Consider the following 25,881-nt stretch of genomic DNA (forward strand, 5'->3'; position numbering starts at 1 on the left):
TTGGTGATCTGGAGTAGTTGCTGCAGGTGCTTCTCGGTTCCTGCGTAGAGCTTTCCCGTGTACATCAGGTGGGTGAGGGTGTACAGGTTCTTCCTTCCTCCTTTGAGGTTATTATTATTATTATTATTATTATTATTATTATTACAGATGTGCCCCCGTATCCGCTGCTTCGGTATCCGCTGATTCAGTTACCCGCGGTTAACCACGGGAAAAAAACGAAAAAACTTAACACGTACTACTCGCGTGTCCAATGCGATACTTGCCTTTATTTTTTACGATGTCGATTTTAAATCGAAAAGCTTCCCTTTATTTTTTTCAATGTCGTGTGTGGTTTGGTCATCAACATTATAATAGTTCTTTAGAGATTTAAGGGATGCACCGTTTTCAAACTTTTGAAAAATTTCAAGTTTTTGTTTAATTTCAAAGCTAGTACAGTAAGTATGTATGTATTTATATTCAGTAGATATACAGTAAGACCCCCGTATTGGCGGGGGGATACGTTCCAAGACCTATACAGTTGCTACACGTACCAAGACATATAATCATGCGTTTGCCCATCATTTTCGTGTTTTCTAAACAAAAAAAATAGTTACTATAAAAAAAAATTCCCACATCCCTGACATAACGAAACAAAATTAGTCCTTTTGTGGTGCGATGGAACACAACAATCGACGCGACGCGCTAAATCAAACTAAACATTTGGTCTCAAACTAAACTAAACATTTTTTTTTTTTTTTGTTGTTGTCAGCGTTAGTTGTGAAGACAGTGGGGGTTGCAAGATAATAAGTAACTAATCTCCCAATGACGACTTATAACGCCGATTCTTGTCGCTTATTTACGACTTGCAAAATATCTGTTTATACCTATTCTAGTTATTACTTGAATTTTATGATTTCTGGTTGATTTTTTTTTATTTTTTTTATTTGGAGTCTTGAAGTGTCCTGGTTAATCCAATCTCGGTAAATTGAGAGTCTTCGTATTTAATATTGGCAATGTCTTACTGTGTGTTTGATTTATCAATTAAACTTTATTATACGTATGTCGGAGTGAAAATGTACACTCATGAGCTAAAACATTATGACCATCTACCTAATAGCGTGGTGGGCCACCTTTCGCCGTGACAACCAGGGCTGTAGTGGAGGGTATACGCCGTATATCCTCTAAATTTTTTTTTTAGGTGAATAGCGTATATCTTCTGGTTTTGGAAAGACTTGAAAAACCAAATACTGTATTATTAAAATATTTAACATTACAACATTCATGGGGTATAACTTCTGCTGATTTTACGACTACACCACTGATGACAACCGCTTGAACTCGGCGTGACATAAACTCCACGAGACCTCAGAAGGTGTCTTCAAGTATCTTGGAACATCTAGACAGAAGGACGTCCTCCGCAACGGAGCGAGGCACAGGCGTGGTCTATCGAATGAATGCTGCGTTCCATCGCATTCCACAATTGTTCGATTGGATTGATGTCGGGGAAACTTGGTGGCCAGGGAAAATGCTTGAAATTTATCCCTGGAATTTAAGCACCCGAAATGCTTTGACATTATCCTCAAGCCATTCTGCACAATGCGGGCCTAGTGACAAGGGGCATTGTCTTGTTGAAAGAGTCCAATGCCATTTCGATGCACTTTCACCATGTAGGACAAAACTTATCCGAAACACTGCCGAGGTATGGCGGCTCCAGAACTCCGAAGTGTGTAATGTTGTGTTTGTGCAGTACAGTATAAGTGTTGTTATTGTGTTTTTTAGTTGTTTCTGGAAACTTAGTCGCCAGGAAGGCGATCATCTGGAAAACCTGCCCAGTGTCTATCTACATCACGGGGAGGTGGGCCACGACTGTGTATGTACCGTAGCCCACCTTTACAATCTCGTACCGCTTGAGATCATTCATCATTTAAAAAAAGTTAGAAAAGCAAAAAGAAGAGGAGGAATCCCGCACAAGCAACCCTGTACCACAATAATCCCGCCTCACAGAGCCAGTCTGAAGCCAGCAGTGATGGCGGAGAGAAGGTCCAGAAAGGATTCAATAGAATTCAGCAGATGGAGTTTTAGCTCGGCAGCAGAAGGCAGTGTCGATTTTTGGTCCAGGTAATTTCTTCAGCTGTTATCTTCAGGGGGAGAGATGGAAGGCGGAGCAGGGAAATCACTAGTCTTGAGGAGTAGGATCTGGCCGTGAGGGTGCGTAATGGATGGAGGGGGGTGAAGTAATTTCCATAAAAACATCCCCAAAACCATTATACCACCTCCGCCGGCCTGTTTTCGTCCAATAATGCAATCTGGTTGCAGCTGTTCACTTGTTGAGTGTCAAATATGCACCCGTCATAACCTCGATGGGGCTGTAACCTTGATTTATCAGACCAGGCAACTCTGTTTCAGTCGTCCAATGTCCAGGAATGGTTCTCCTGTGCCCATTGCAAGCGAAGTTATGGATGACGGTCGATCATTATGAGCACATGAACAGGTCGCCTACTCCGTAGGCCTATCCGCAAGAGCACATATAAATAAACTAGATGGCGTGCTCGGAAACGTTTCTCTGTGCGCCCTGGTTGTAGTCTGTCAGTAATTTAGGAATTGTGAGTCGTCTGTTCCAGGACAGCACTTGCCAACCACCATTCACCTCGACTATCAACCAGTGGTGGTCTCCCCATTCCGGTTTGTTGGGTGGTTATGTGTCTCTCTTCAGACCGCTCCTGGCACACCTTCAGCACTCGAACAGTCGCCAATGCCTGCGGTTGCTGAGATGCTAGCCCTGTCTTCCTGACGCTGTAAATCATTCCCCGTCCGAACGCCATCTGGTTCTTCCCTTCCCCCATTACACGGGCTTCTTACTGACGAACACGTGCCGCCACTATATATGCTGTGCCAGTCGGTGAGGTTACTCTTAGGTGCCGTGGGTTCGTTCACTCGTGGAGACAGGGGTGTGTGGGGGTTGTGCTTGGTTATTGTGGGGGGTGTGGGTATTATTGTTTTTCTTGTTTGGTCTAATTTTCTTTATATTTTAATTATTATAATTTATCCCCTTTTTTATATGTATATCCCCGTAGTCCAATCCTCCCACTTTAGCATCTGACTTGTTTGTTCTCAGAAGATTACCTGACTCGTAGGGGACCTTAATTATTTTAAGTATTTCTCCACAGGATTGGCTGAGTTTCGGAATGACAGACTCCAACTCTTGAATGTAAAATAAAACAATGTTTATTAACATATCATACAGAAATTAGCAATAGTATTTGGTCAAACTATATTTGGCTGGTGACTTGTTAATTCATTAACCTTTATATGTGTAAATATCTTGTTCAAACTCAATTGTTTCATCATCTGATATCCTATTCTAATGCACATTATTATTCATTATGACATGGTGTCTCTTCATGTTCTTTACAGGGACTTCAATAGGTCGTGTCATACACTTTACATAGATTCTTCCCACTCTTCTTCTAAACAGTCTGTATAATAAACCAACAACTTCCAGCCAATGAACTGGCTCACAAAAACCTTCAGAGTTCGTGTCTCAATTTGTAAAAAAAATTGCATTTATTCAATTAGACCCTTTCTGCAATCAGGTCAACAGGAAATATTAATCAATTCAATTTAACATTACCTTTCCGAACAGTTAATCCTCTATACCTTTATATATCACTTATTAATGAGCCCCTACTCAAATCAGAAATACTCTCCACAAATCAACTCGTAATAAATTGAAATTTCAACCTTCAATTTCATACATATTATAAAAAACCTTTCCCAACTTTAAACAATTCTCAGTTATCTATTATACCCTCTCCTTCCAGCAAGCATATATATGAGGAGCTTCACTTCAAATTATAGGCTACGTCCGTCTTAATTACCTTACACTTTTATTCATATATTCATTACTTAAATCTCCCTCCTTAACTATAAATATCTATTTATTCTAAAGTCCTCTCCTTAATAAATTAAGCACACCTATGTCGGTAAACTCTCTAGCACTTACGTGTTTGGCCTGGAACTTTCCTCCCTGCTCGGCTTCCTTTCATATCGGTCATTCAGGTACTGGAATGCGGGGGCGCTCATTTGGGGATCTCGGTGATTACGGTGTTTCCCTACCGGATACTGTACGGCTGGAATCAATCAGTGTCGCATACTCTTTACCGGTCAGCATTTCTTCTTCCGTGGATAGAGGGGTTTTCGAGTAGGTCAATGGTTCGACCACTCATTCGACTGGCTTTGCCAATATAATTCTCAGGGTGTGATTCTTCCTTCTTCCTCACTACGGCTTCCATGTTTACAGGTGAACATTCCTACGGGCTGTCGGGATATGCAGAATTTCTATCACTGCTTCCATCTATTTCAGGTCTGCAGCTATCACCAAAATTAGACTACTGCTCTGCTCTGCTTAGTATCGTTCTCTAACTCCTTCAATTCATTCTCCAGACCGCTCCGTGAACTTCTTCAGCCTTCTCCGAAAACTTCTTCCGAATCTCACGAAAAACTTTTCCAGAATGCCACGAAAACCTTTTCAGAATGCCCCGAAAACTTCTTCCGAAATCTCCCTCTCAAAATTCCCTCTACTTTCTTCCTGGCCAATAGGAGATCTGCACATCCTTTTTCCTGTGTTCTCATTTGTCTCCTCTCCTCTTCCATGGGCGGGTCTTCCTTACTCTTTGTGTCCCAACTTCCGTGGACCTCGAACATACGAGAACAATCTAGAAAGAGAGGCGGAAGTTCCGGTCAGCTGAGAAGCGTCACAGCTCCTCCCGTGACCTCACGCGCGCACACCTGGTGACGTCGCCCACCTCTAATAGCGTTTCACCGTGAAATCTTTAAGAGGGCCAGCTTAAGCACTCTTGGCCCTTACTATGGTGCATCTGCTTCTGTCTTAATGGGGGATTTGTCATGGTATATTACTTTCACTGACTCGTCAAAGAACTTCCATACAAACAAGCTACTACTAAACAGAGAGTGACTGGAAGGTATTTTTGAATTCCAGTGTTTCTTAATCCATGTTGTTTTTACCAGAAAACCACTATTCGTATATTACAGTTAAATTCTCATAATATTTAACAAATTTTATTAATTAATGTAAGGACGGGTCCTTACAGGTGGCCATAATATTCTGGCTCATGAGTGTATATACATACATTTAGGTTAGGCGTATCTATTACCATTAGTTTAGTTACACATATTTTAAATGTGAAACTTAAAAGGTGCTGTTAATGATAGTGCGTAATTTTAGGGTGTCAGTTGAAAATGTTTGAGAGCCACTGACTTGAAGAAACGGGTACACTGAAACCATTGAGTAAACGCTGTACAGGAATATCTTGACGAACTTCAAGCGTAGAAGAATAAATGCTTCGCGCTGTACAAACATCTCCCGTAACTCAGAAGTACCAGAAGGTTGCCAGGCGGTGTAAACCTTCTGGAAGAGAAGGGTATAGCGGTGGACTTTACATGAACAGCAGTTGCATCTATTTCGCAGTACGCCTGTATAAGATTTTTTGTTATTAAGATACGAATAAACGCAGACGTTTTCACCATGGCTTATTGTCGGAATGTAGGAATGTACATGTGATCTTCAATTTCTCAGTCAAGTTATGGTATAGAGCTTAATCATATTTTAGAAAAAAAGGAATTCTTTACTCTAGAAACACTTATACTAGGTCCGAGGAAATCCCGGATAAGATTGTTCGTGTTCATTATCATTTTCTTTGTCACTTTCATTATCATTGTTTCGTCAGGGGTCTTGGGGACAATTGTTACTATCCCCTATTTGTTACCAGCAAGGCTTTCAGGGACATATTTCCTTTTTTTTTTTTTTTTTTTTTTTCGGAATAATTTGATAGTACCTCTTGAAAATTGGCTGTGGTTTATGCAGGACGGTGCACCATTCCGCTGTTCCCGTAATGTTTCTGGCTTTTTAAAATGCGGTTACATTAATTGATGTATTGGTCGGAACGGCCCTGTACAATAGCCGCTGCGATCATTTGACTTCATACGCTTAGATTACTTTGAAATTCGTGTGACCTCACATGAAATCCATGGTTTATTTTACGCTTATTACCAAGCAAGAGAACTGAGAAATCGCATTGCGGAACAAAATAGAGGTCACTTTGAACAACTGCTTTCCTTTGCTTTCCTTCGTTGGTTTCTCTTTCCTTCGGATGTTTTTCTTTTAGAGTTTTATTTCATTCTTTGTCATTTATGATTAATGTTGATTATCTCTGAAATAAATACTTTGATACGTACGTTTACAGGAACCTCTTTTTTTCTTCTTATTTTTAGCTGTAGAATATGCTCCTACATTTTGTTCCATTCAAACATCCTATGTATCTGTTGTACATGGCCCAACATAATAGATATTACGAAGGCACAAGCTCTGGTGGTTTCTTTGGCTGTTTAAAAGGTTTGGATCTGGGGACCCAGTTTGACAATTATTGACCTTTTGACTTAAGTTCTCAACCAAATACATCATAAACTGTGAATACATTACCACTAGTCGGGGATGGAGGATCCTTCGGCCAAATATCGTATACGAGGTCCCATAGAAGAACCCGGGGAATTGTTCCAATTCATGTTAAATCTTTATATGATAAAAAAAATTAAATATCTTCAATAATGATGCTCGAAAAACACTAATTTTGGACTATTTTTTATTTAAAAAATGGTTTAATAGCTTTAACATTATTGTGTTCTGAAACAATTGATTGCTTTCAAAGTAACATAACCAATGTAACGTAAGAATTGTTTTGGCCTTAGACAACTGTCTAACTTTCCTTTACATAAATTCGGCACCAGTACTAGTAGGGCCAAATTATATATTGATTATACTCGTAGATAAGTTTATTTGGGAAGTCACCAGATGTGTACTAAATACAGTTGTGATTAAACTCGAAAGAAGTACATATAGTTGCCGAAGTTGCTAGAATGCTATAAAAAGTGCTGAATTTAAAAAAAATATATATATTTTTTATTTTTTTCGCTGAATTAAAAAAATAATAAATTTTCGCTGAATTAAAAAAAAATAATAATGCATTTTACTACACTTACCAGTTATGTGTGAGTGGAAGAGCTTGAAATTCAATGTCATATAGTGGCATTGCAAACTCTGACTGACGTTTATTCAGTCAGAGGTGGAAGGTGGTTACTTTTATATTGAGATAGAGATCACAGACCACAAAAAATATTAAACTATTTATAACTATTTTTTAAATGCAATGATGTGTAATCACACGTAACATGTAGTATGTTAGGTTTTTTATAGGTATACCTATATCTTCCATCATTATTAATGGGATTGTTACCTTCTTCTCCCCCCCCCCCGCACCAAGCTCTGTTTTATTGTCAAGTCCCATGGATTACTTTCATTCCCTAGCGGGTAGCACGGTTAGTATAATCAACGTCCTCTCCACCCGGAATGGAAACGGTCCGGGTTCGAGTCCCGTCAAAATGGGTCTCAGAAGAGGGTCGCATGCATTTTTTACCCAAAAACTCGAGTTTTTCGTCACGCAGGAAACAAGCAAATCAACCACAGAACAAATGCAATTTACAGAAATAATATATACAACTCAATGGTTTACGGAAAAGTGCCCCCCCCCCGCATTTAGCCTCCGGCACATTTCTACCCCTGCATTTCGCCTCGCACATTTTGCTCCCAGTAGATAATGAGTAGGCTACAGAAATGTAAATACTCTACAGTCAACTCTCGATAACTCGAATTTTTATTGAAGTCCCAGCCCCTTTAGTGGAGATTCCATGTTAAACTCTCTCGATTACTCGAACTGAACTTCCGGTAACTCTAACTTTTCCGAACAAATTTCAAAATGACATTCGTGTACAAATTGTCACGTAGCTTTTAAACTAATTTCTCCCCTTTTGTATGTCTTCGGGGTTCTCTTTCCATTGTGAAAGGATTAACAGTTCCAGTTAATCCTTTCACAATGGAAAGAATACATACTCGACCACGAGGGCGATAGTCACGTGATTAGTGACGGACATGGGGGGGACAGTGACTAATCTTATAGGAGTCTTTTCAGTAACAAGCGAATCTTGTTCTGATTTGTCTAAATTCAAACAATAAAAGTTCTTGCATCTGGCTCTCCTCACATTTCGTGGCGCAGTCGACAGCGCGCGTTTGCTGTTTTTACCGCCTCCACAGAGAAGTAAGGTACAGAGTGGACTCTTGCTCAATTCAAAAACATTCCACCTGCAAAGGGCGTGTTTGGACAGAGGGTTTGGAAGGCCCAGTTGTGAAAGTCGTAACTAAACATAACTATGCAGCTCAAGCTGCAAGGTCGGAAGCATTGCAATTGACTTCGAAAGTCAATTGCAATGTCAAAGTCGGAAGCAATTGCAATCAAATACGGCAACATGCAACAACCACGAACGAACGGCCACAGCAAATTGTTGCATTAGTTACTGCAGAGGCTCATACCAATGTCACGGCATTACTTCCTAAAAAGGATTCACTTAAACGAACCATTCGTCATGTTCGATGCAACAATGGTACTCCTGCTTTACCGAGCAATCTCCAGGACCTAGTATTTCCACAAAATTATCAAGAAATTATTATCGATGGCAATGTACAACAGTTTTTAATTATATTATAAATCAACAGGGATTACCTTTATTTTAGATATAGGAAGCTTCTTTTCCAACTCTCCTAGTCCAACTCGCTAATGATTCTTGAGGATGGTGATATCAGTGATTAATTGTGAGTTGCTCTGTTCCTGTGAACATGACGCACGAAAAGTTCTAGTCCGACTTAAGGAATGTAGAGAATAATCCTCCCCCCCCCCATATCCAATTTTATTAGACCCCTAAATTTAACTCTCAAGTCCAGCTACAGGACCAAAAGAAATAATCGGTCCATAGTTATTAAACAGTTTAGACCTTCAAAAATCTAATTTTATGTCAATCCACGTAATGGTTTCCTTGCTGCCAGAGGTATTGTGTTTGAAGACAAGTCTTGAGCGCTCATTGTTGAGACCGCACGGTCTGAACACTACGGTTCTGACTGGGGAAGATGTCCCACCTGTTTTGCAAAATTGATATCGCCATCCTCAAGAATTATTAGCGAGTTGGACTAGGAGAGTTGGAAAAGAAGCTTCCTATATCTAAAATAAAGGTAATCCCTGTTGCTTTATAATATAATAGAATATAGGAATTATCGAGCACTTAATGGCTCTCAATTATCAAATCTATTAAACAGTTTTTAATGTATGATTCTCAGGATGAACTGCTCCCGGGTCGCATGCTTATTTTTTCCACTAGTAACAATCTTCAGTTATTGGCGCGTAGCCAGGAGTGGTTTTCTGATGGAACAAGAAGTATGCTGCAATTTCTGCTAGAATCAAAAGAATAGTCCAAGATAGGCCGCCGTAGCTAGTGGTCAGGCGCGCGGGTGCATAAGTACACGTGCCTTGAGGGACCGGGATTCAAGCCCGTGACTGCTGAATACGGTGCTGTTTCTTGTATTCTGTCTATCTTGTTAACTCCTCTGACCGTTTGGTCGTCCCGGAGTATAAACAGAAAATTTATTTATTTTTTTTTTATTTTCAAAATCGTAATGTGATTGATTACCTTAGAGGCATTGCATACAACTTCGAGTTTTAAACAATAATAATGTGCATTTATTCTATGATTGATTACCTTTGATTGATTCATTCTATTAAAACAAAATAAATTAGAATTAATAAAAAATTAGGTGTATTATTTACATTTCTATAGCCTATTCATTATCTACTGGGGGCGAAATGTGGGAGACGAAATGCGGAGGACGAAATGTGCCGGGGGCGAAAGCGAGGGGCGAAATGCGGGGGGGCAACTTTTCCGGATCCCCAACGCAATATGGTCTAAATCGCTGATACGCCTAAGACATGCGCCAACAACAACCACTTGCATACATTATGTGGTCTGCTACTCTTGAGTACCGTCGCTGGAAGTTCAGATGACTCCCTACTGATGTCTTACATACTCTGCTAATGGACGGTAGTGGTGAAACAATCCTGGTTCCCTTGCACTCTCTATGATGTGAATCTTGTAAATGGCAGAGGGCACGTTAATTTGATTTTAATTACAATTTCTTTTTAACATTAAAAACTGTAAGCACGAGTTAGTTTTTCAATAATAAATTACAGTACTTCAAACTGTCATAAAAGAGAACTGCTTCACACATTATTTCGATTTTTTTAATATGATTATCCGATAGCGTATTGGTAAAATGAAAGCAGGAGCAGCCTCGTCATTAGCTGATAGTTAAATGTTGTTGTTTTGTTTTTTTTTTTTTGTTGTTAATTAAAATGTTTTATCTAATGATAAATACTATCAGAATGAGGCATTCACAGGGTCCCTTACAGACAAAAAGCCTAATTCAGTGGACGCCGCCCGTTACTTCCGAAGTCCACTAAATCGAAGATATACTATAACTTGTTGCACTACTTCATATTTATTGTAATTGGCATATGGGTATACAGTACTCAGAAAATCAAGACTGGGTGGGGTCGGTCAGGAGCGAGAATGCATAGCACGCGTTCCTTCAGTGACCGGGGTTCAAGCCCGTGACTACTAAATACAATAAATGTTTGTATTGACGATTTATTGTAAACTCTACTGACTTGGTTGTCATGCCGCAGTATAAACAGAAAATTTATTATTTGTTTTTTTTTTTAAGCGCTAAAGCAACTAAGGCTAAGAGGTGTCAGTGTATTGTATTCTTCGGTTTTGTGTTTTCCTGGAAAAAACCGGAGTTTCCGGAATTTAAAAAAAAAAAAAAAAAAAAAAAACATGTAGCCCTCTCCTGAGGCTGACTAAGCTACATTGTGAAAAAGTGCGTAAAAATTCTTCAACTCATTGACGGAATTCGAACCTGGGCCTTTTCAGCCCTGTGTTAAAGGACGGTGAGTATATCCATGTGCTACCACGAGGGTGCTCGTCAGAGCACCCTCGCGGTAGCACATGGATATACTCACCGGATATACTCACCCATGGATATACTGGATTGATATACTCACATGGATATACTCACCCAAATTCCGATTTACTTCATTATTAGGAAAAATACAATCGTTGGGGGAAGGGATATATATATTTCTCTCTCTCTCTCTCTCTCTCTCTCTCTCTCTCTCGCGTACGCCCCTGAACAACGTCTCTAAATAGCGTTAAAAACGTTGGGTTCCCCCCCCTCCCTTGAGGTTTCAGAACTTGAAAGCGACTTAACCTCTGTAATTTAGGCCAGGGTTTCTTAACCAGGGTCCGTGAGGCTATTTCTCGAGGGTCGGCAAGTATTATTTTATGTTATTTATTTTAACTTAATTCTAACACTTTCCTTCCCTATACGTATGTGGTCAAGGCCAGTGCAAGAATTCTATATAGTCGCTGCTACGTTTTATTGATATAACACACCTGCAGTGCTATAAGCTCCAATATCATCTTCGTAGAAGAGAGGATGGTTTATGTTTTTTGTTGGACGAAAAAAAAAATTAAACGAACATTCTGTAAAGCTCTGAAATGTTTCACAAACAGTAAATTACTTCTTTGTTATTTATTGCATTTATTTGATTACAGTTTGAAGGTAATTTGTGAGCATGTTGTAATTATGGTCGTAATTATCTAAAGTCTGTTGAATGGGGCATGTGTGTAGTAAAACAAATAGTATACTATATGTAATTTAAAAAAAAAATGATACAATTACTTTTAAAAATATATCTATGCATAATGTACTTATGATTATAAAACTGGCTAACCAATACGATAAAGAATGTATACACGAAAAAAAAAAAAAAATCAACGAATCAGTTAATATATTTAAGCATGATTATCGTAATCACGAGCGGGAGTGCAGTAGCACACGTTGTTTGAGTAGACAGGGGTTCAAGCCCCTGACTGCTGAATACGGTCGATCTGCCAACCCGCACTGGACCAGCGTGGCAGATTATGGTCCATTTCCCTCAGCATGAAGTGTTGAGGAGGCTTCCATCCTGTAGTGGGTTGATAATGGCTGCACTTTACTTTTCTTTTTTTTTTACTTTCTATATAGAGGAACGCCGCGTGCCTATCTATGATGCACTGCTGAAAAATCTTATCAGTCCCCACCCTCCAAAAAAGAATAATAATAATTATACGCAGTTATTTTAATATATTTCGTAATGATCAATGAACACACTACAAAATACATTTTAGAATAATAAAAATAAAAAAAAACTAGAAATATGGTCTACCTCTTTACAACAAGAAAAAGCAAATGTCTTTTTCAGAATATTTAACCTTCTGTTTCGTATACTTTGTGGCTGAAAACAGATTTTAGATGAAAATTTAACTTTTTTTTAGTAATGCTTATTGTAAAGTACAAACAAAAACTACAGTTTTCATTGTTGATTTTAATTTTTAATTGTTGTAAACTGTTAAATTCCGGTGGCGCCCCCCCTTGATTAGGCGTCTTTGTGCGGTGCACAAACGCACACCCGAAATGAGGCGACACTGATGATATAAGGCTCCGGCTCTGCTTCGGGGATATTTTTGGGTGCTCAACTTTGCATTACAGCAGGACTGTAGTGGAAGATATATACGCGGTTATACGCCGTATATCATCTGGATGTTTTTTTAGCTGAATAGCGAATACCTTTTGGTTTTTGAAAGACTTGAAAAAACAAATATTATCAAAATAATTACTGAAAATTAAAAAAATAAATTTATTAGAATTTGATTCTTAGGCAATACTTATAGTTTTATTATTTTTAATATACATTGACTGATCACCCGTATGAAATGTGAATGCGACCCATTGACCGCGTGAGGTACGAGAGTGCGCAATTTAATGTACACTGAATTATGGCCGACATAATTTAGTGTTTAATATACACTGAATTATGACCACCCGTATGAAAAGTGAATGCGACCCGTTGATCACGTGAGGTACGAGAGTGCGCAGTTAGTCGATCTACATAGCATAGATAAGTGGTTCAGTAGGTAGTAAAATTCCGAGGGTGATGGGTAAAAGGAAGGATTTATCGGACTTTGATAAAGGACATATTATGTATGGGAGCTCGACGAGCTGGTGCCTTGATTTCCCAAACGGCTGAACTGGTGGGGTGGTTTTGTTAAAGTATTAGGACTGGCGTCAAAATGGTCGAACAACGACCCGACGGCAAAACTGCAAAGGTCAGAGAAAGGTAAGGTTGATGTTAGAGGTGAGCGCCGGGTCCGACGACGCGAACAGGCGCAGCACTGTTGAAGAGTTGACTACCCAATACCACATTTAGGCGGAATAAAATACTTGTACCCAATACCACATGGGCCAACCCGGAACAATATCTGCCATGACTATGCGTCGCATGCTCGCATGTATGGGCTATATCAGCAGAAGACCTCTACGCCATCCTCTCCTGACCAAGATTTATTGGCGTAAAAGACTCGCCTGGTGCAAAGAACATGCAGTTGGACGTTAGAATACTGGAAGGTGTGCTGGTCGGATTCACGTTATTTACTCCATACCGTGGATGGTCGTGGAGACAAACATGAGACTCTTGATCCATCATGCATGGTATCAAAAGTGCAGGCCGGTGGAGGCGGTTGTATGGTGTGGGGCATGTTTCACTGACAAGAACTTGGACTCCTAGTCTATGTGGAACAAAGTATTACTGGTCTCCGCTATCGTCAACTGCCTGCTTGCTGATTGTGCACACCCTGCTATGTTACACTTTTTCCCGAATGGCGATTGTGTCTTCCAAGAGGACAATGCGCCGAGCCATCGGGCAGCTGTTGTGCAGGAACACTGGCCTCCGGAACCCCCCCCCCCCCCATATCAATCCCATAGAGCACTTGTGGGACACTATGGAAAGGCATATCAGGCATACCAATCACCTCCATACCTGCATTGCTAGCCGCATTATACACAGCTTGGTTAGTCATACCTCCCGAACGCATCCGACAGCTTGTTGAATCAATGCCATGTCGGATAGCTACTGTACTGAGGACAAAAGGAGGGCCTACGAAGTATTAGGTAGGTGGTCATAATTCAGTGATCACTCAGCTCAGTGTATATACACCGCTATATGCCGTATACCTTCTGGAATTCGATTAATAAGCCTAATATGCACAGTATACTCTGCTTCTTTTCGTAACATTCATAGCTTCTGCTAATTTTTCGACTACAGCATTACCACCTCACATTAATGGGAACTAATGTCATATCATCACTTGTGGACCGGCGGGGGCTAATGACATCCTCCTTCTTAGAGTATTCCTCCAAAAGCATATACTGACATGTTCTCCTTCTGTTATCTATAATCGAACATCAGATTTTCTCTTTCTATCTCCTCCAAAATGAGAGGTTGGGTCCACTTTTGGATTGCAGAGTAGTTTGCGGTTAACTGGTGAAACCATCATTGTCTTAATACCCGTTAATTCATAAATTCATATTTATTCCAATGCAAGTATTATTAGAGTGTATGCCAAGTTTAGTGAGTTAAAATAAAATCCGTTGCATGCTGAGTGACAGATTGAGGAGATGTACAGCCCTTCCTGTATATCTAGAAAGAAGTACGAACAGAGAGAGAGAGAGAGAAGAACGTATTCCCAGCAGTTTATTCCCACTATCTTTCTAGCCAAATAAAACACGTGAAAAAGCACAACGAGTTCTTTCTTCCGAATTTTTTTCTTACTTATATCTGTTCATCTCCTGTGTTTCTTGGCTGTTCTTAGGGCGCGTGTCCTCGTGGCCCGCTCCACAGCCCTTGCTATTCCCTACCGTAGAAGGCTACTAAACTGGGTCACAGAAGGCAAGGAACTGGGCCTGTCTGAACGCTTCAGCCGAAGGCCGCGGCTGCCATCAAAATATCTGCCAATAACAACGTCAGACGACAATGGAACGCTGAGAAGAACCCACGGAAGACTCGGGGCGAATGATAGCTTTGGCCGTGTGCCGAAGTCTGGCGCCAAAACGGTATCTAGTCACTCTGGGAGGACCAGCGTCTACTTGAGCAGCCATTGCACCGGCTGTATTAGGGGTGTTTGCACTTACGATTTCATAGACGGTGATTCCAGTTCGTAACGGTTTCATGTACAGTATAATATCATATGAAATGCACAATATACTTCTCACATCTTCATGTTTAGTCTCTCTTTTTTCTTTTTTTTTTTCTTTTTAGTTTAAAAACAGCAGCAAACAATCTTTTGGAAATAGGTAATGATAATTTACAAGAAACTGCAGTCGTTTCCAGGTTGTGGAACTGCTGCATGCGTCATGTGTAATATATAGGGTGGGTGTGCGTGTACGTATAGTATACAGAAATAGCCTACATCATCACTGCATCCAAATAGTTTCCACGCCACACTTCCGACGTAAAGACATAATCACGCTAACAGAGCTAGACTTAGGATGGCACATAAGCAGCTTGTCCCAAAATACTAGATACGTGTGGACTTGAAATGGAAAATTTTACAAAACGGAACGTTAATATAATATAATAAGTATCATATTTTTATATTATGCCTTAATATAATTAGTATCACGTTTTATCTTATCGTATTTTCCCGTATGTTCCCGGCCTTTCCCACTCCAGTTCTGCTTCTAATTCTGTCACGCTTTCACACGTTATTTGGGCAACATGAATTTCAGAACCACTTCTAACCCTTTTTCGCGACGGTATGTTACATTAATGATTAGCATCACAAATAGAAATATAAACAAAAGATATTTATTAATAGTTAAGACAAAACTAAATAATATTTGACGGGTGCTCTCAAAATATTCCAAAATGAGCATTTGCAACCTTTATACAACAGTTTTAGTAAACAGCACAATTATGGCTGAAATATTATCAGAAGCCCTCAGTTTGCTTCAGTTTATCATTTTAAATGCGAAACAAAATGAAAAGTTCATTTAAATATTTAATTGAACCGCCTCTGGTCTTGATGACAGCAGAACACCGTCGAGGCATTGATAAGATCAATTTCTGAAGATAATCAACTGATAGTTCGTGGTTCCAAACACGAATTATGGCTTCCTGAAGTTCACGAAGGGTGTTTAGTTTCTTTCTAGCAACTGCAGATTCCACACGATGCCAACAGTTCTCTATATGATTCAGATCCGTGCTGTTTACTGGCCAGCTAAGAGTTGTAATGGACCGTTCTTCCAACCATTTTTTCACCTGTAACAAATGTAAGCATATTACTGTCTAACCTCTAACACAGAAATGAAGCTAAAGAACTACAGAAGTGCCTACTTACACTTTTCGCCCGATGACGAGCAGAGTCGTCCTGAAAGATGCAGTTACTTAGCAGGTTAAAATGGTCTCTAATGGTTGGCAGCAGTTTGCATTCCAGTATAGCCAGGTATCCATTGGCATTTACGGAACCTTTTATAAACTGCAAATGACCTACTCCGCGATACGAAATGCATCCCCATATCATTTGACTGGTAGGGAATTTCGCTGTAAACACCATACAGTTGTTGTTGTTGTTTTTGTTATTTGATTTTTAGGAGCATTAGCAACTAAGGCCATATTGCTCCGGGATATGCGGTGGTCATTCTCTGACTTTTCCGCATCCTCCATATTTGGAGGATGCGGAAAGGAGGATGAATTTCCTCTCAGCCGAGAAAATAAATAACTTCCACTGCTCCAGAGTCCATTTGACATGCTCCTTACACCAAATTAATCGGGGCTTTTTCGTTTTTTGTGTGAGGAGGGCCTTCTTCTTCTTCTTAGGACGACGGGCTACAAGTCCATTTTTGAAGAGGCGTCTTCTGACTGTTACTGCACTTGCTACCACTCCTGTATGTTCTTCCCATTCTCTTTTCAACTCAGACGAAGAAGCTTTACGGTTTTTAAGGCATAAGCGCTTCAAAACGCGGTCCTGTTTTGGCGTTGAGACTCGTTTGCGTCCGGTTCCTTTTTTCCTATCAGTAGAACCAATATTATTGAGTTTGGAAAGAAATCTCACTGTCGACTGATTACAAGACACTCTATAAGCAATATGACGAGAAGAACATCCTTCCTCACGTAAAGCAACAATAGCACTCTTTCTTCGTGGCATCAACTGCGCATAACTCGCCATCCTGACACAAGGAATGACTGCAACTCTTGCAGAGCGTGCTTATACAGCGGAAAGTAACAGCTTATGCAATATTACGTAATCACCTATGCGTCCAACCTTGTCTGATTTAATCTGTAAGAAATATTGCCATATACTTATGTTATTCGGACGACAATTACAATTTTAAGGGGTGATGCATTTTCTTTGAACACCAGTGTATATTACAAGTGAGTAATATAATCAGGTAGATTTTATCTAATCGATACAGCAAAGACACTGACCTTTCTGGTATGCATTTGCAATATATCATCACATGTGACACCATCCTTCAACGTATTTCATAGAAGTAGATTTCTTCTGTATTGATTTTGCAGCGTTAAAGGTCAAGAGTGTAGTGTGTAATAACTTCTAACTACTACTGCAGCATCTGTTACCCTTCTCTTAGCTTTTCTTTTTTACCCAGTTTCGATAAATAGCTTTTGCTAACTGAATATGAAGCAAAGAAGTATCCGTCACAAATATTATTTGGAATTTTTTGTTTTCTGTGGATTGGTGAACCCAAATATCTGAGATCTCAAAGAAATTAGAGTGGATCATCTCATAAGTTTGTAATTATATTCTGTTCACATCCATATCTTTTCATTTTGTAACAAGCGATGTCATGCGATCAGTTTTTCATTTCCCAAGCATTATTAGCATTGTTGAGGCATATGATGCAAGAAAGCAAGCTTTTAGCATCAGCCAAAAAAAAAAAAAAAACTTCCCATTTCACCCATCCGGTCACTCCAAATCGTTGTCTAGTTCAGCCTTAAATTTATTTAAGCTATCAACTTCCACAACTACAAATAGAAGTCTGTTCTCCAGTAATAAACCATCCGCTGGCTAAAGGCAAACCTCTGCAAAATCTATTCTAAAACTGTCTTTCGTCAGTTTGAATCTAATCTAAGCACGCGGCTGTATCCCATCAGTATTGATCTGCTCAAACGATTCAAGGCCTTATACACCTCAATCAGATCACCTCGCAGGTGCCTAGTCTCCAGATGCTGCAACTTGCAGAATTTAAGCTTCTCTTGGTAAGAGCACTCCTTTATTCCTCTCACCAATCTTTTTGCCTTCTCTATACTCATTCTAGCAATTCTACATCCTTCCTAAAATGAGGCCTCCAGACCTGTGCGCAGTACTCAAGGTGCGGCCTGACCATTGCCTTATACAAGGGGATAATCATCTCCTTGTCTCTGTTAGCAGAATTCCTATATATCATTGACAAAACTCCAAGACCTGCTCTGGCAGCCCGTCTGTACTACTCAAAGAACTTCGTATCTGAGTGCACAATTACCCCCAGGCCTTTTTCATTCTCCACCTCAATGAATGTACTACCACACAGTTGGTACGTTTATCTTGGGTTGCTGCTACCCATATGCAGTACTTTGCATTTGTCAATGTTAAACTTTAGTTGCCACTTCTCAGCCCATCTGCCTAACTTTTCTAAATCCTGTTGCGGTAACACACTGCCATTACTGTCATTAACAACCCTGCCAACCTTTGCATCATCTCCTAACTTCGATGCTAAGCCTGATATACCTTTATCGATATCATTGATACATACACAAAACAACAATGGGCCCAGCACCGAACGCTGCGGGACTCCACTAATAGCATTAATCCACGTAGAGCAGTGTCCATTTATTACCACTCTCTGCCGTCTCCCACTCAACCATCCCTTTATCCATTGCAGCAACTTGCCCTTAATGCCATACTGGTCGAATTTGTAAAGCAGTCTTCCATGTGCGACAGTATCAAAAGCTTTTCTGAAATCCAAGTATATGATATCGAAATTATTTTTTGCACCCAGTTCCTTTGTGAGCACATCGTAGTATCCAATCAAATTGGTCAGACAAAACTTCCCCTTAATAAACGCGTGCTGTGTGTGAACTATTACTGCAGTCTTGTCTAGGTGGTCTTGCATCGCTTCTTTAACTATTGACTCCATAATACATAGCCATTTCTGACTAAACAGAAAATTTTTAAGGTGGCATCGTTTTAGGTTATATCTCATATTGTGAATACCTTCACAACGAGTTGTCATGATGTTGCACTACTTCGAATAAGTAACGCTTCACCTAAGGAATGTTACTTATTCTCAGATAGGTACCACCACCCAGACAGCACCGTTTCAGGGCTATTTGGCCCTTCTTCAGTGAGTGGGTAGGTACCCAAGTGATGCAATGATGGCAAAAACAGTTATGAAGTATAACTCCACAATATGAGAGATGCCTGATGGTGTATGATGTATTTAGACTAAGGCGCATTTAGGGCTAGAGCCTCAAGCTGCGAACAGCCCTAAATGCTCTAGCCCTAGGGCTCTAACCCTAAATGCGCCTTAGTCTAAATACATCATACACCATCAGGGATCTCTCATATTGTGGAGTTATACTTCATAACTGTTTTTGCCATCATTGCATCACTTGGGTACCTACCCACTCACTGAAGAAGGGCCAAATAGCCCTGAAACGGTGCCGCCAGGGGGAGCCTGATGATGTCCGGAGTTTCCAAGAAGAGGTAACAACAGCCTTCTCCACTGGGGAAGCGTTGCCTATTCGAGGAGTTTATGAGTTTTTGAGTGGTGTGAGTTGAAGGAGTTACTGTCCCTTTCATTCTTCTACACCGTTTCTTTTCCTCTTCCACTCCTACTATAACTTTCCCTCTACTTTTTGCTTTTCTAAGTCTAATAGGGACAAGTGGATATTCGAGTAGATATTCACATACATACATAAATAGCCCTGAAACGGTGCTGTCTGGGTGGTGGTACCTATCTGAGAATAAGTAACATTCCTTAGGTGAAGCGTTACTTATTCGAAGTAATGCAACATCATGGCAACTCGTTGTGAAGGTATTCACAATATGAGATATAACCTAAAACGATGCCACCTTAAAAATTTTCTGTTTATTCAGAAATGGCTGTGTATTATGATGCTAAGCACTTTATATACATAGTCCAAATTTGTTCGCAGCTTGAGGCTCTAGCCCTAAATGCGCGTTAGTCTATTGACTCCATTAATTTCCCCGGAACAAAAGTTAAACTAACAGGTCTATAATTATTTGGGTCACCCTTTGATGCCCCTTTGTGAATTGGGGATACATTTGCACATCTCCAGTCCGTGGGGACCTCCCCTGAGTCCAAGGATGCTCTCATAATTATGGCTAAGGGTTTGCTTAGTTGCTTTGCCGCCTCCTTTAATATAACTGGATTGATCCCATCCACCCCAGGTGCCTTTCTTATGTTTAACTTTAACAATTTCTCCTCAACTTTGCTCTCAGTTATTACAAAATCATTAAGCACCCTGCTACAATTTGATAACCTTCTGCCATTTTCAAACCTTAATAACACCTCATAGGATGAGCACTATGCAGCTAAATAGGGAAACATTATTCCGCTAGAGAGTAGACCGTTATCAAGGCCTGTTATCCCAAGCAGGTTGGCATTAGTACCCCATAACGTTTTAGTTCATCTTTATTGCAGCTAACACTCTACACACACATGTGAAAACTTCAATATGCCTTTTAACGACCAGAGGGCCAGAGGTTTAAGAGACAAAAGAATAGAACCACTAAGACACAATGGTACACATCACGATACAGTGCTACGCTACTTCAATATACTTTCAATAAACAGTGTAGGAAATATAAATGAAATAACCAATAATATTAATGAAAAGTATATTTTGCTGGAGATAGGTAACAACTAACTTGACTAAATCACAGGCCTATTCCGACGGAAAATATTCTATAATACTGTATATACAGTAACAATGGCATAATACAATACAGCAATATACACTTGCAGTTAAATAAAGGTTGTCAGTGAGTAGAGTGGTGATTATGAATTTAAGAGAATAGCTAGTACATCAGGGATGGTTTTAGTTACGAAAGCATGAAATTTTAAAAATAATATATAGTTAAAAGTGACTGTAGGTAACCGGTTTGACCGGGACAGTACTGATTTAAGAGCGCTTGTCCCAGTGTCCCGACAAGCTAAGTGAAACTTTTGTACCGATTTTTCCGTATGACGAAGCATGAACTCAAAATAAAGAATAGCTATCCGTGGTGCTAGGCAATAAAGAAGAATAATAGATCAATATATTCTCGTAAACAACTAATTTTGTCAGCGTTGGTTAAAAAAGTCATTCATTCGTTCTCAGTGATAGTGGCACGGAGCAGCCAAACCTTTTTTTTTTTTTTTTTTTTTTTTTTCTTTCTCTCTCTTTAGAAAGAGGTTATAACTGAATGGTCAAGCACAAGGATAAAGAAGTACACTCGTTTTGAGTGACCGTAGTTCAAATTCGCGTGTCTATTAAATGTGGTATAATATTCTTGTATTTTACCTTGTGTGAAGTCTTCGGACAGTTATGTGCGGTCTACCGACCGGAGTATAAACAAAAAATTTATTTATTAAGAAAATAAGACATAAAGATGATTTACAGAAAAAGTTCAGTCTTATTAAGAAAATAAAACTTAAAGTTGGTCATGTAGTACAATGCAATATTTGTGGAATGAAACTTTCTAATACTCATAGCAGTTGGTCTGATATTAACGATCAGGTACTGCTAGGCTTAGTATAATCCTTCTGCGCCTGCAATTTCTTTATTTATTTAACAACGTATGTTGTTTGTTTGTTTAAGGTCTTTACGGCGCAAGGACAGCAAGGCCATAATGCGCCTATTAACAACGTATACATAATAGAGTATGACTCCAAAACAACTGATATCAAAATTTTAAAAATAGGTTAAAATGAGTACATCATTCGAACAATATGAGTATATTAACATTCTTAAGTTGTAAGTTTACTTCTCTGGCAAAATCTACAGAGTTGAGAAACATATTTAATTTATTTACAATAGTTAGTGAACTTAAAAGTGGACTATTTTTGCTGAATTCCGTTTTATATTTTACTAAGAATAGCTTAAAATGACGAAAGTTTTTTTTTTTTTTTTTTTGTGGCAATATTACAAATTAAGTCTAAACGACGTCCATCGTGTTGTGACGTAATAACTTATATAAAAAATCTTAATTTTATTAAAACGCCTTCTGTTGTATAATGGTGATAGAGAAAATCTTTGTAAATAAATTACATAAAACCTTCTATGAAAGGGGGCTCCGTCAGTCCTCAACAAGACTCGAATAAATTTTTTCCATATCTTCTCCAGGAGTTGCATGTTGGTAGTGCCACCTGGAGGCCCTCCTGGGTAGCACGGTTGTTATAATCACCGTCCTCCCCACCCGTTGCAGCAGAACTCGTCGTCTCTTGAAAACTTGTACAGCAAAAATTTGGAAAGCACCAAAATATGCCCTTGTCGTCAGTAGAAGAGCCTCACATCCAGAAGTCATTGTTTGCATGCTGGGTGCTCCATCACTCAATTCCTCTCGTAGATCCTGGTATTCGGCTCACCTGTACAGAAGATGTACCCAGTCTTCTCTTTCTACACAAGTACACGATGAATGTGCTGAAATTCCTAAATCATTTAATTTTCCAAAGGACCCATGTCCTGTAAGCAGGAACGTTGAATATAGATTTAGTTGAAACCAACTTGGCATACCCTTCCCAAATTGTTTGATGCTTGGAAGAAACATTTTGGTTATTAAACCCTTGGTGCAGTTGTTCCATCTGTTTTGCCACCGATCAATAAAAAGAGTCCATAATCGTTTCCTCTCCTCATTATAACCCTCGTCACAACGAATTCCAATTGATATCTGCTCGTATGGCTGTCTACGCCACAGATTTGAATACTAAGATCAGATCCAGCGGCAACCGTTATCACCTGTAAGACCTCATTTGACACAGTCCTACATTTGCCTTTTGCAACGCACAATCTAGCCAGACATGTGCACCATAGCTCGAAATTGGAAAGAAGATACAATCATAAAGTAGATTCAATGCCTTTCCTTTTTATCCCCCACTCCTTCCTAGTTACACGGCCAGTCATACCAACAAATTTACAATCTTCTCAGCGATATAGTTGATGTGTGAGACAAAGCGTAACTCTATCAATCTGAACTCCTTTTCACGCACTGTAGGCTCACTCAATCTATCCGGCATTGTGGATTTCTCGTAATAGATAGGTATCCTTTTAGCAACACAGTTTTTTCTATTTTCTGTTGAGATCACAAGTCTGTGCAATTTACACCAGATACTCAGCTCCGACAAAATGAAGTGTGATCGTTTCTCTAATTGGGGTCTCGAGTTACCGTCCACCAGCAAAACTAAGTCATCAGCATACGCGATGATAACAACTTTGTTATAGTCCAATTTTAACCAATCATTTAGGACTAAATTCCACATTAATGGGCCAAGGACTGGCCCTTGTGGGCAGCCTCTTACAGTTTGTCTGGTATTACTCACGCATGCTGATGTAACTGTTCTGTCGCAGAAGTAATCTCTTATAACAGAGTAGGTCTGTGGTGTGCATTTTTCTTGACGTAATACCATAAGAATACTGTGCCAGTCAATGCTATCAAATGCCCCAGCGAAATCTACAAAGATAAATAGACAATATTTTGATCTCCGTTGGTGTACAGACTCCACCAACTTTCCCAATGCATCATCAGTCCCTTTCCCCTGCTGTAAACCCATATTGGTTTTCAGACCACTCACAGTTTTCTTTAACGTACTCCATAATTCTATGTGCTAGTAATCTTTCATAAACTTTTCCGAGTCCGTTCAATAAATCGACCACAGAACACACGCAGTTTACAGAGATAATATAAGGCACAATATGGCCTAAGCTGCTAATGCACCTAAAACTCTACAATAACCAACCAGCCACCTGGGGACCAAATAAGTAATCCATATTCCAGTATAGAAAGAACCATAGGAAAAATTTGTGAAACAATTGATATCAAAATTTTAAAAATAGGTTAAAATGAGTACATCATTCGAATAATATGATTATATTAACATTCTTAAGTTGTAAGTTTACTTCTCTGGCAAAATCTACAGAGTTGAGAAACATATTTAATTTATTTACAATAGTTAGTGAACTTAAAAGTGGACTATTTTTGCTGAATTCCGTTTTATATTTTACTAAGAATAGCTTAAAATGACGAAAGTTTTTTTTTTTTTTTTGTGGCAATATTACAAATTAAGTCTAAGCATTAAAAGAAGCATAAATCATTTTGCTCAGAAACTCGAAGAATAATAAAGTTAGTTATAGTATATTTCTAATAAATATTTTTCTTGTTAAGATGAGTAAATAAATAAATAAATTTTCTGTTTATACTCCGGGACGACCAAACGGTCAGAGGAGTTCACAAGATAGACAGAGTAAACGTCATGGTTTTGCATTTTGCAATAGTTAATTCTAAATTGTTGGCTGACGACCAATCAAACAGCAATCTGAACGTTAATATCCAAACTAACAATGTCGTTAGAACGAACTGTGAAACAAGTTTTATGTCATCGACATATGAACGTTAAAAAGAAATGGGCCAAGCGCAGTACCGTGAGGAACATCCCTTTCCAGAGAGAATGCCTCAGAACTAACCCCATTCATAAAAGCATGTGAATTGCTATTGGCTACACAATCCTTAAAACATAAGGTTTCTGATGCCATAGGATTCAAGTTTGTTTAATTAAAATGTCAGGTATCTGTCCGTATTGTAATGTCAATTGCAACTGCCCTCCGGGAGCGTTAGTTTTTTTTTTTTTTTTTTTTTCACTTAATAGTGTTGACGCCTCCGTCGTCGGCTTAGTCTTGTTACATATTAATTCTGTCATTTCCACTCAAAGCTATTCTTAGAAATATTGTTAAAATAATCCGTTAATCTTGACCCTGTCATTAAATAGCAACAAAGAGAGAGACAGTAATTAGGTATTTCCTAATCCCTTGGCAGCCTGCACACCAACCCTGATGTCTAGACCCTAGAGTATGGGAGCAAAGGTCATCCTAGGCTTCCATTCCACTACACAAAAATCCAGGATCCAGGATAAAACCTGACACCAGCAGCATGGTCTGATGATTGGTATCGGTAAGATCCTGAACCAGCCTGCACATGAAACCTGTATGGAAGTAAAGGTTTCTAGTATACAAGAACCCCAGATCCGGGATTGGAGTTAATCTCTCTGCTGTAAATTAACTGCTGACAGCCTGTATGCACAAAGTTTCTGGTAGCATTGGCAAGAGGAGGCTGTCGGCAGGTATGAATTTAATCTCTTTGTATTACCTTTGATTTCCTGTTTTCTATTGTAACAGCAATTCAAAACTGAATACTTTAGAATCGTAATTTGAAAATTGTAATATTGGAAATTGCAGTTGTATTATTGGTAATTGTAACTGTAATATCATAAAATATTCAAATTTGTAGCCCTTTCTGTTCTCCCTACAGCATGGACTGATGATGGTGTCAGTAAGATACCGAAACGTCACCTTATTAAACACAATATTATAATTAATAATATAGTTTTATATTATTAATTATAATAATATTATTAATTTATTAGCAAACGCCCTAATAAACTATATTATTAATTTCACTTGACATAAGAGTGATATGAATATAATAATAACCTTTATATTAAAATATTTCATAAAATTTTAAGACACGTTAGTGCTTGCTTACTTCAATATTCACTAGTATTTTTTTTATTCCAGTGACCCCATAAAAATCATGACGAACTTGGTCGAAAAAAGAAAAGTTGATACTGAGTGTCCCGTTTTTAATGAGCGGTGGCCAATTAATTACTTTTTTGCACTGCTCAGTGATACTGCTCAGCCTTGTCGGTGTTCAAGGAATATAATGTGAAACGTCATTACACCACAAAGCATGCCTCTAATTACGATAAATTTCAAGAAGCTTTGCGACAGAAAA

The sequence above is a fragment of the Mastigoproctus giganteus genome, chromosome 1 (genome assembly GCF_048544385.1).
Source record: "Mastigoproctus giganteus isolate SK-2022 chromosome 1, ASM4854438v1, whole genome shotgun sequence".
NCBI classification, from domain to species: domain Eukaryota; kingdom Metazoa; phylum Arthropoda; class Arachnida; order Uropygi; family Thelyphonidae; genus Mastigoproctus; species Mastigoproctus giganteus.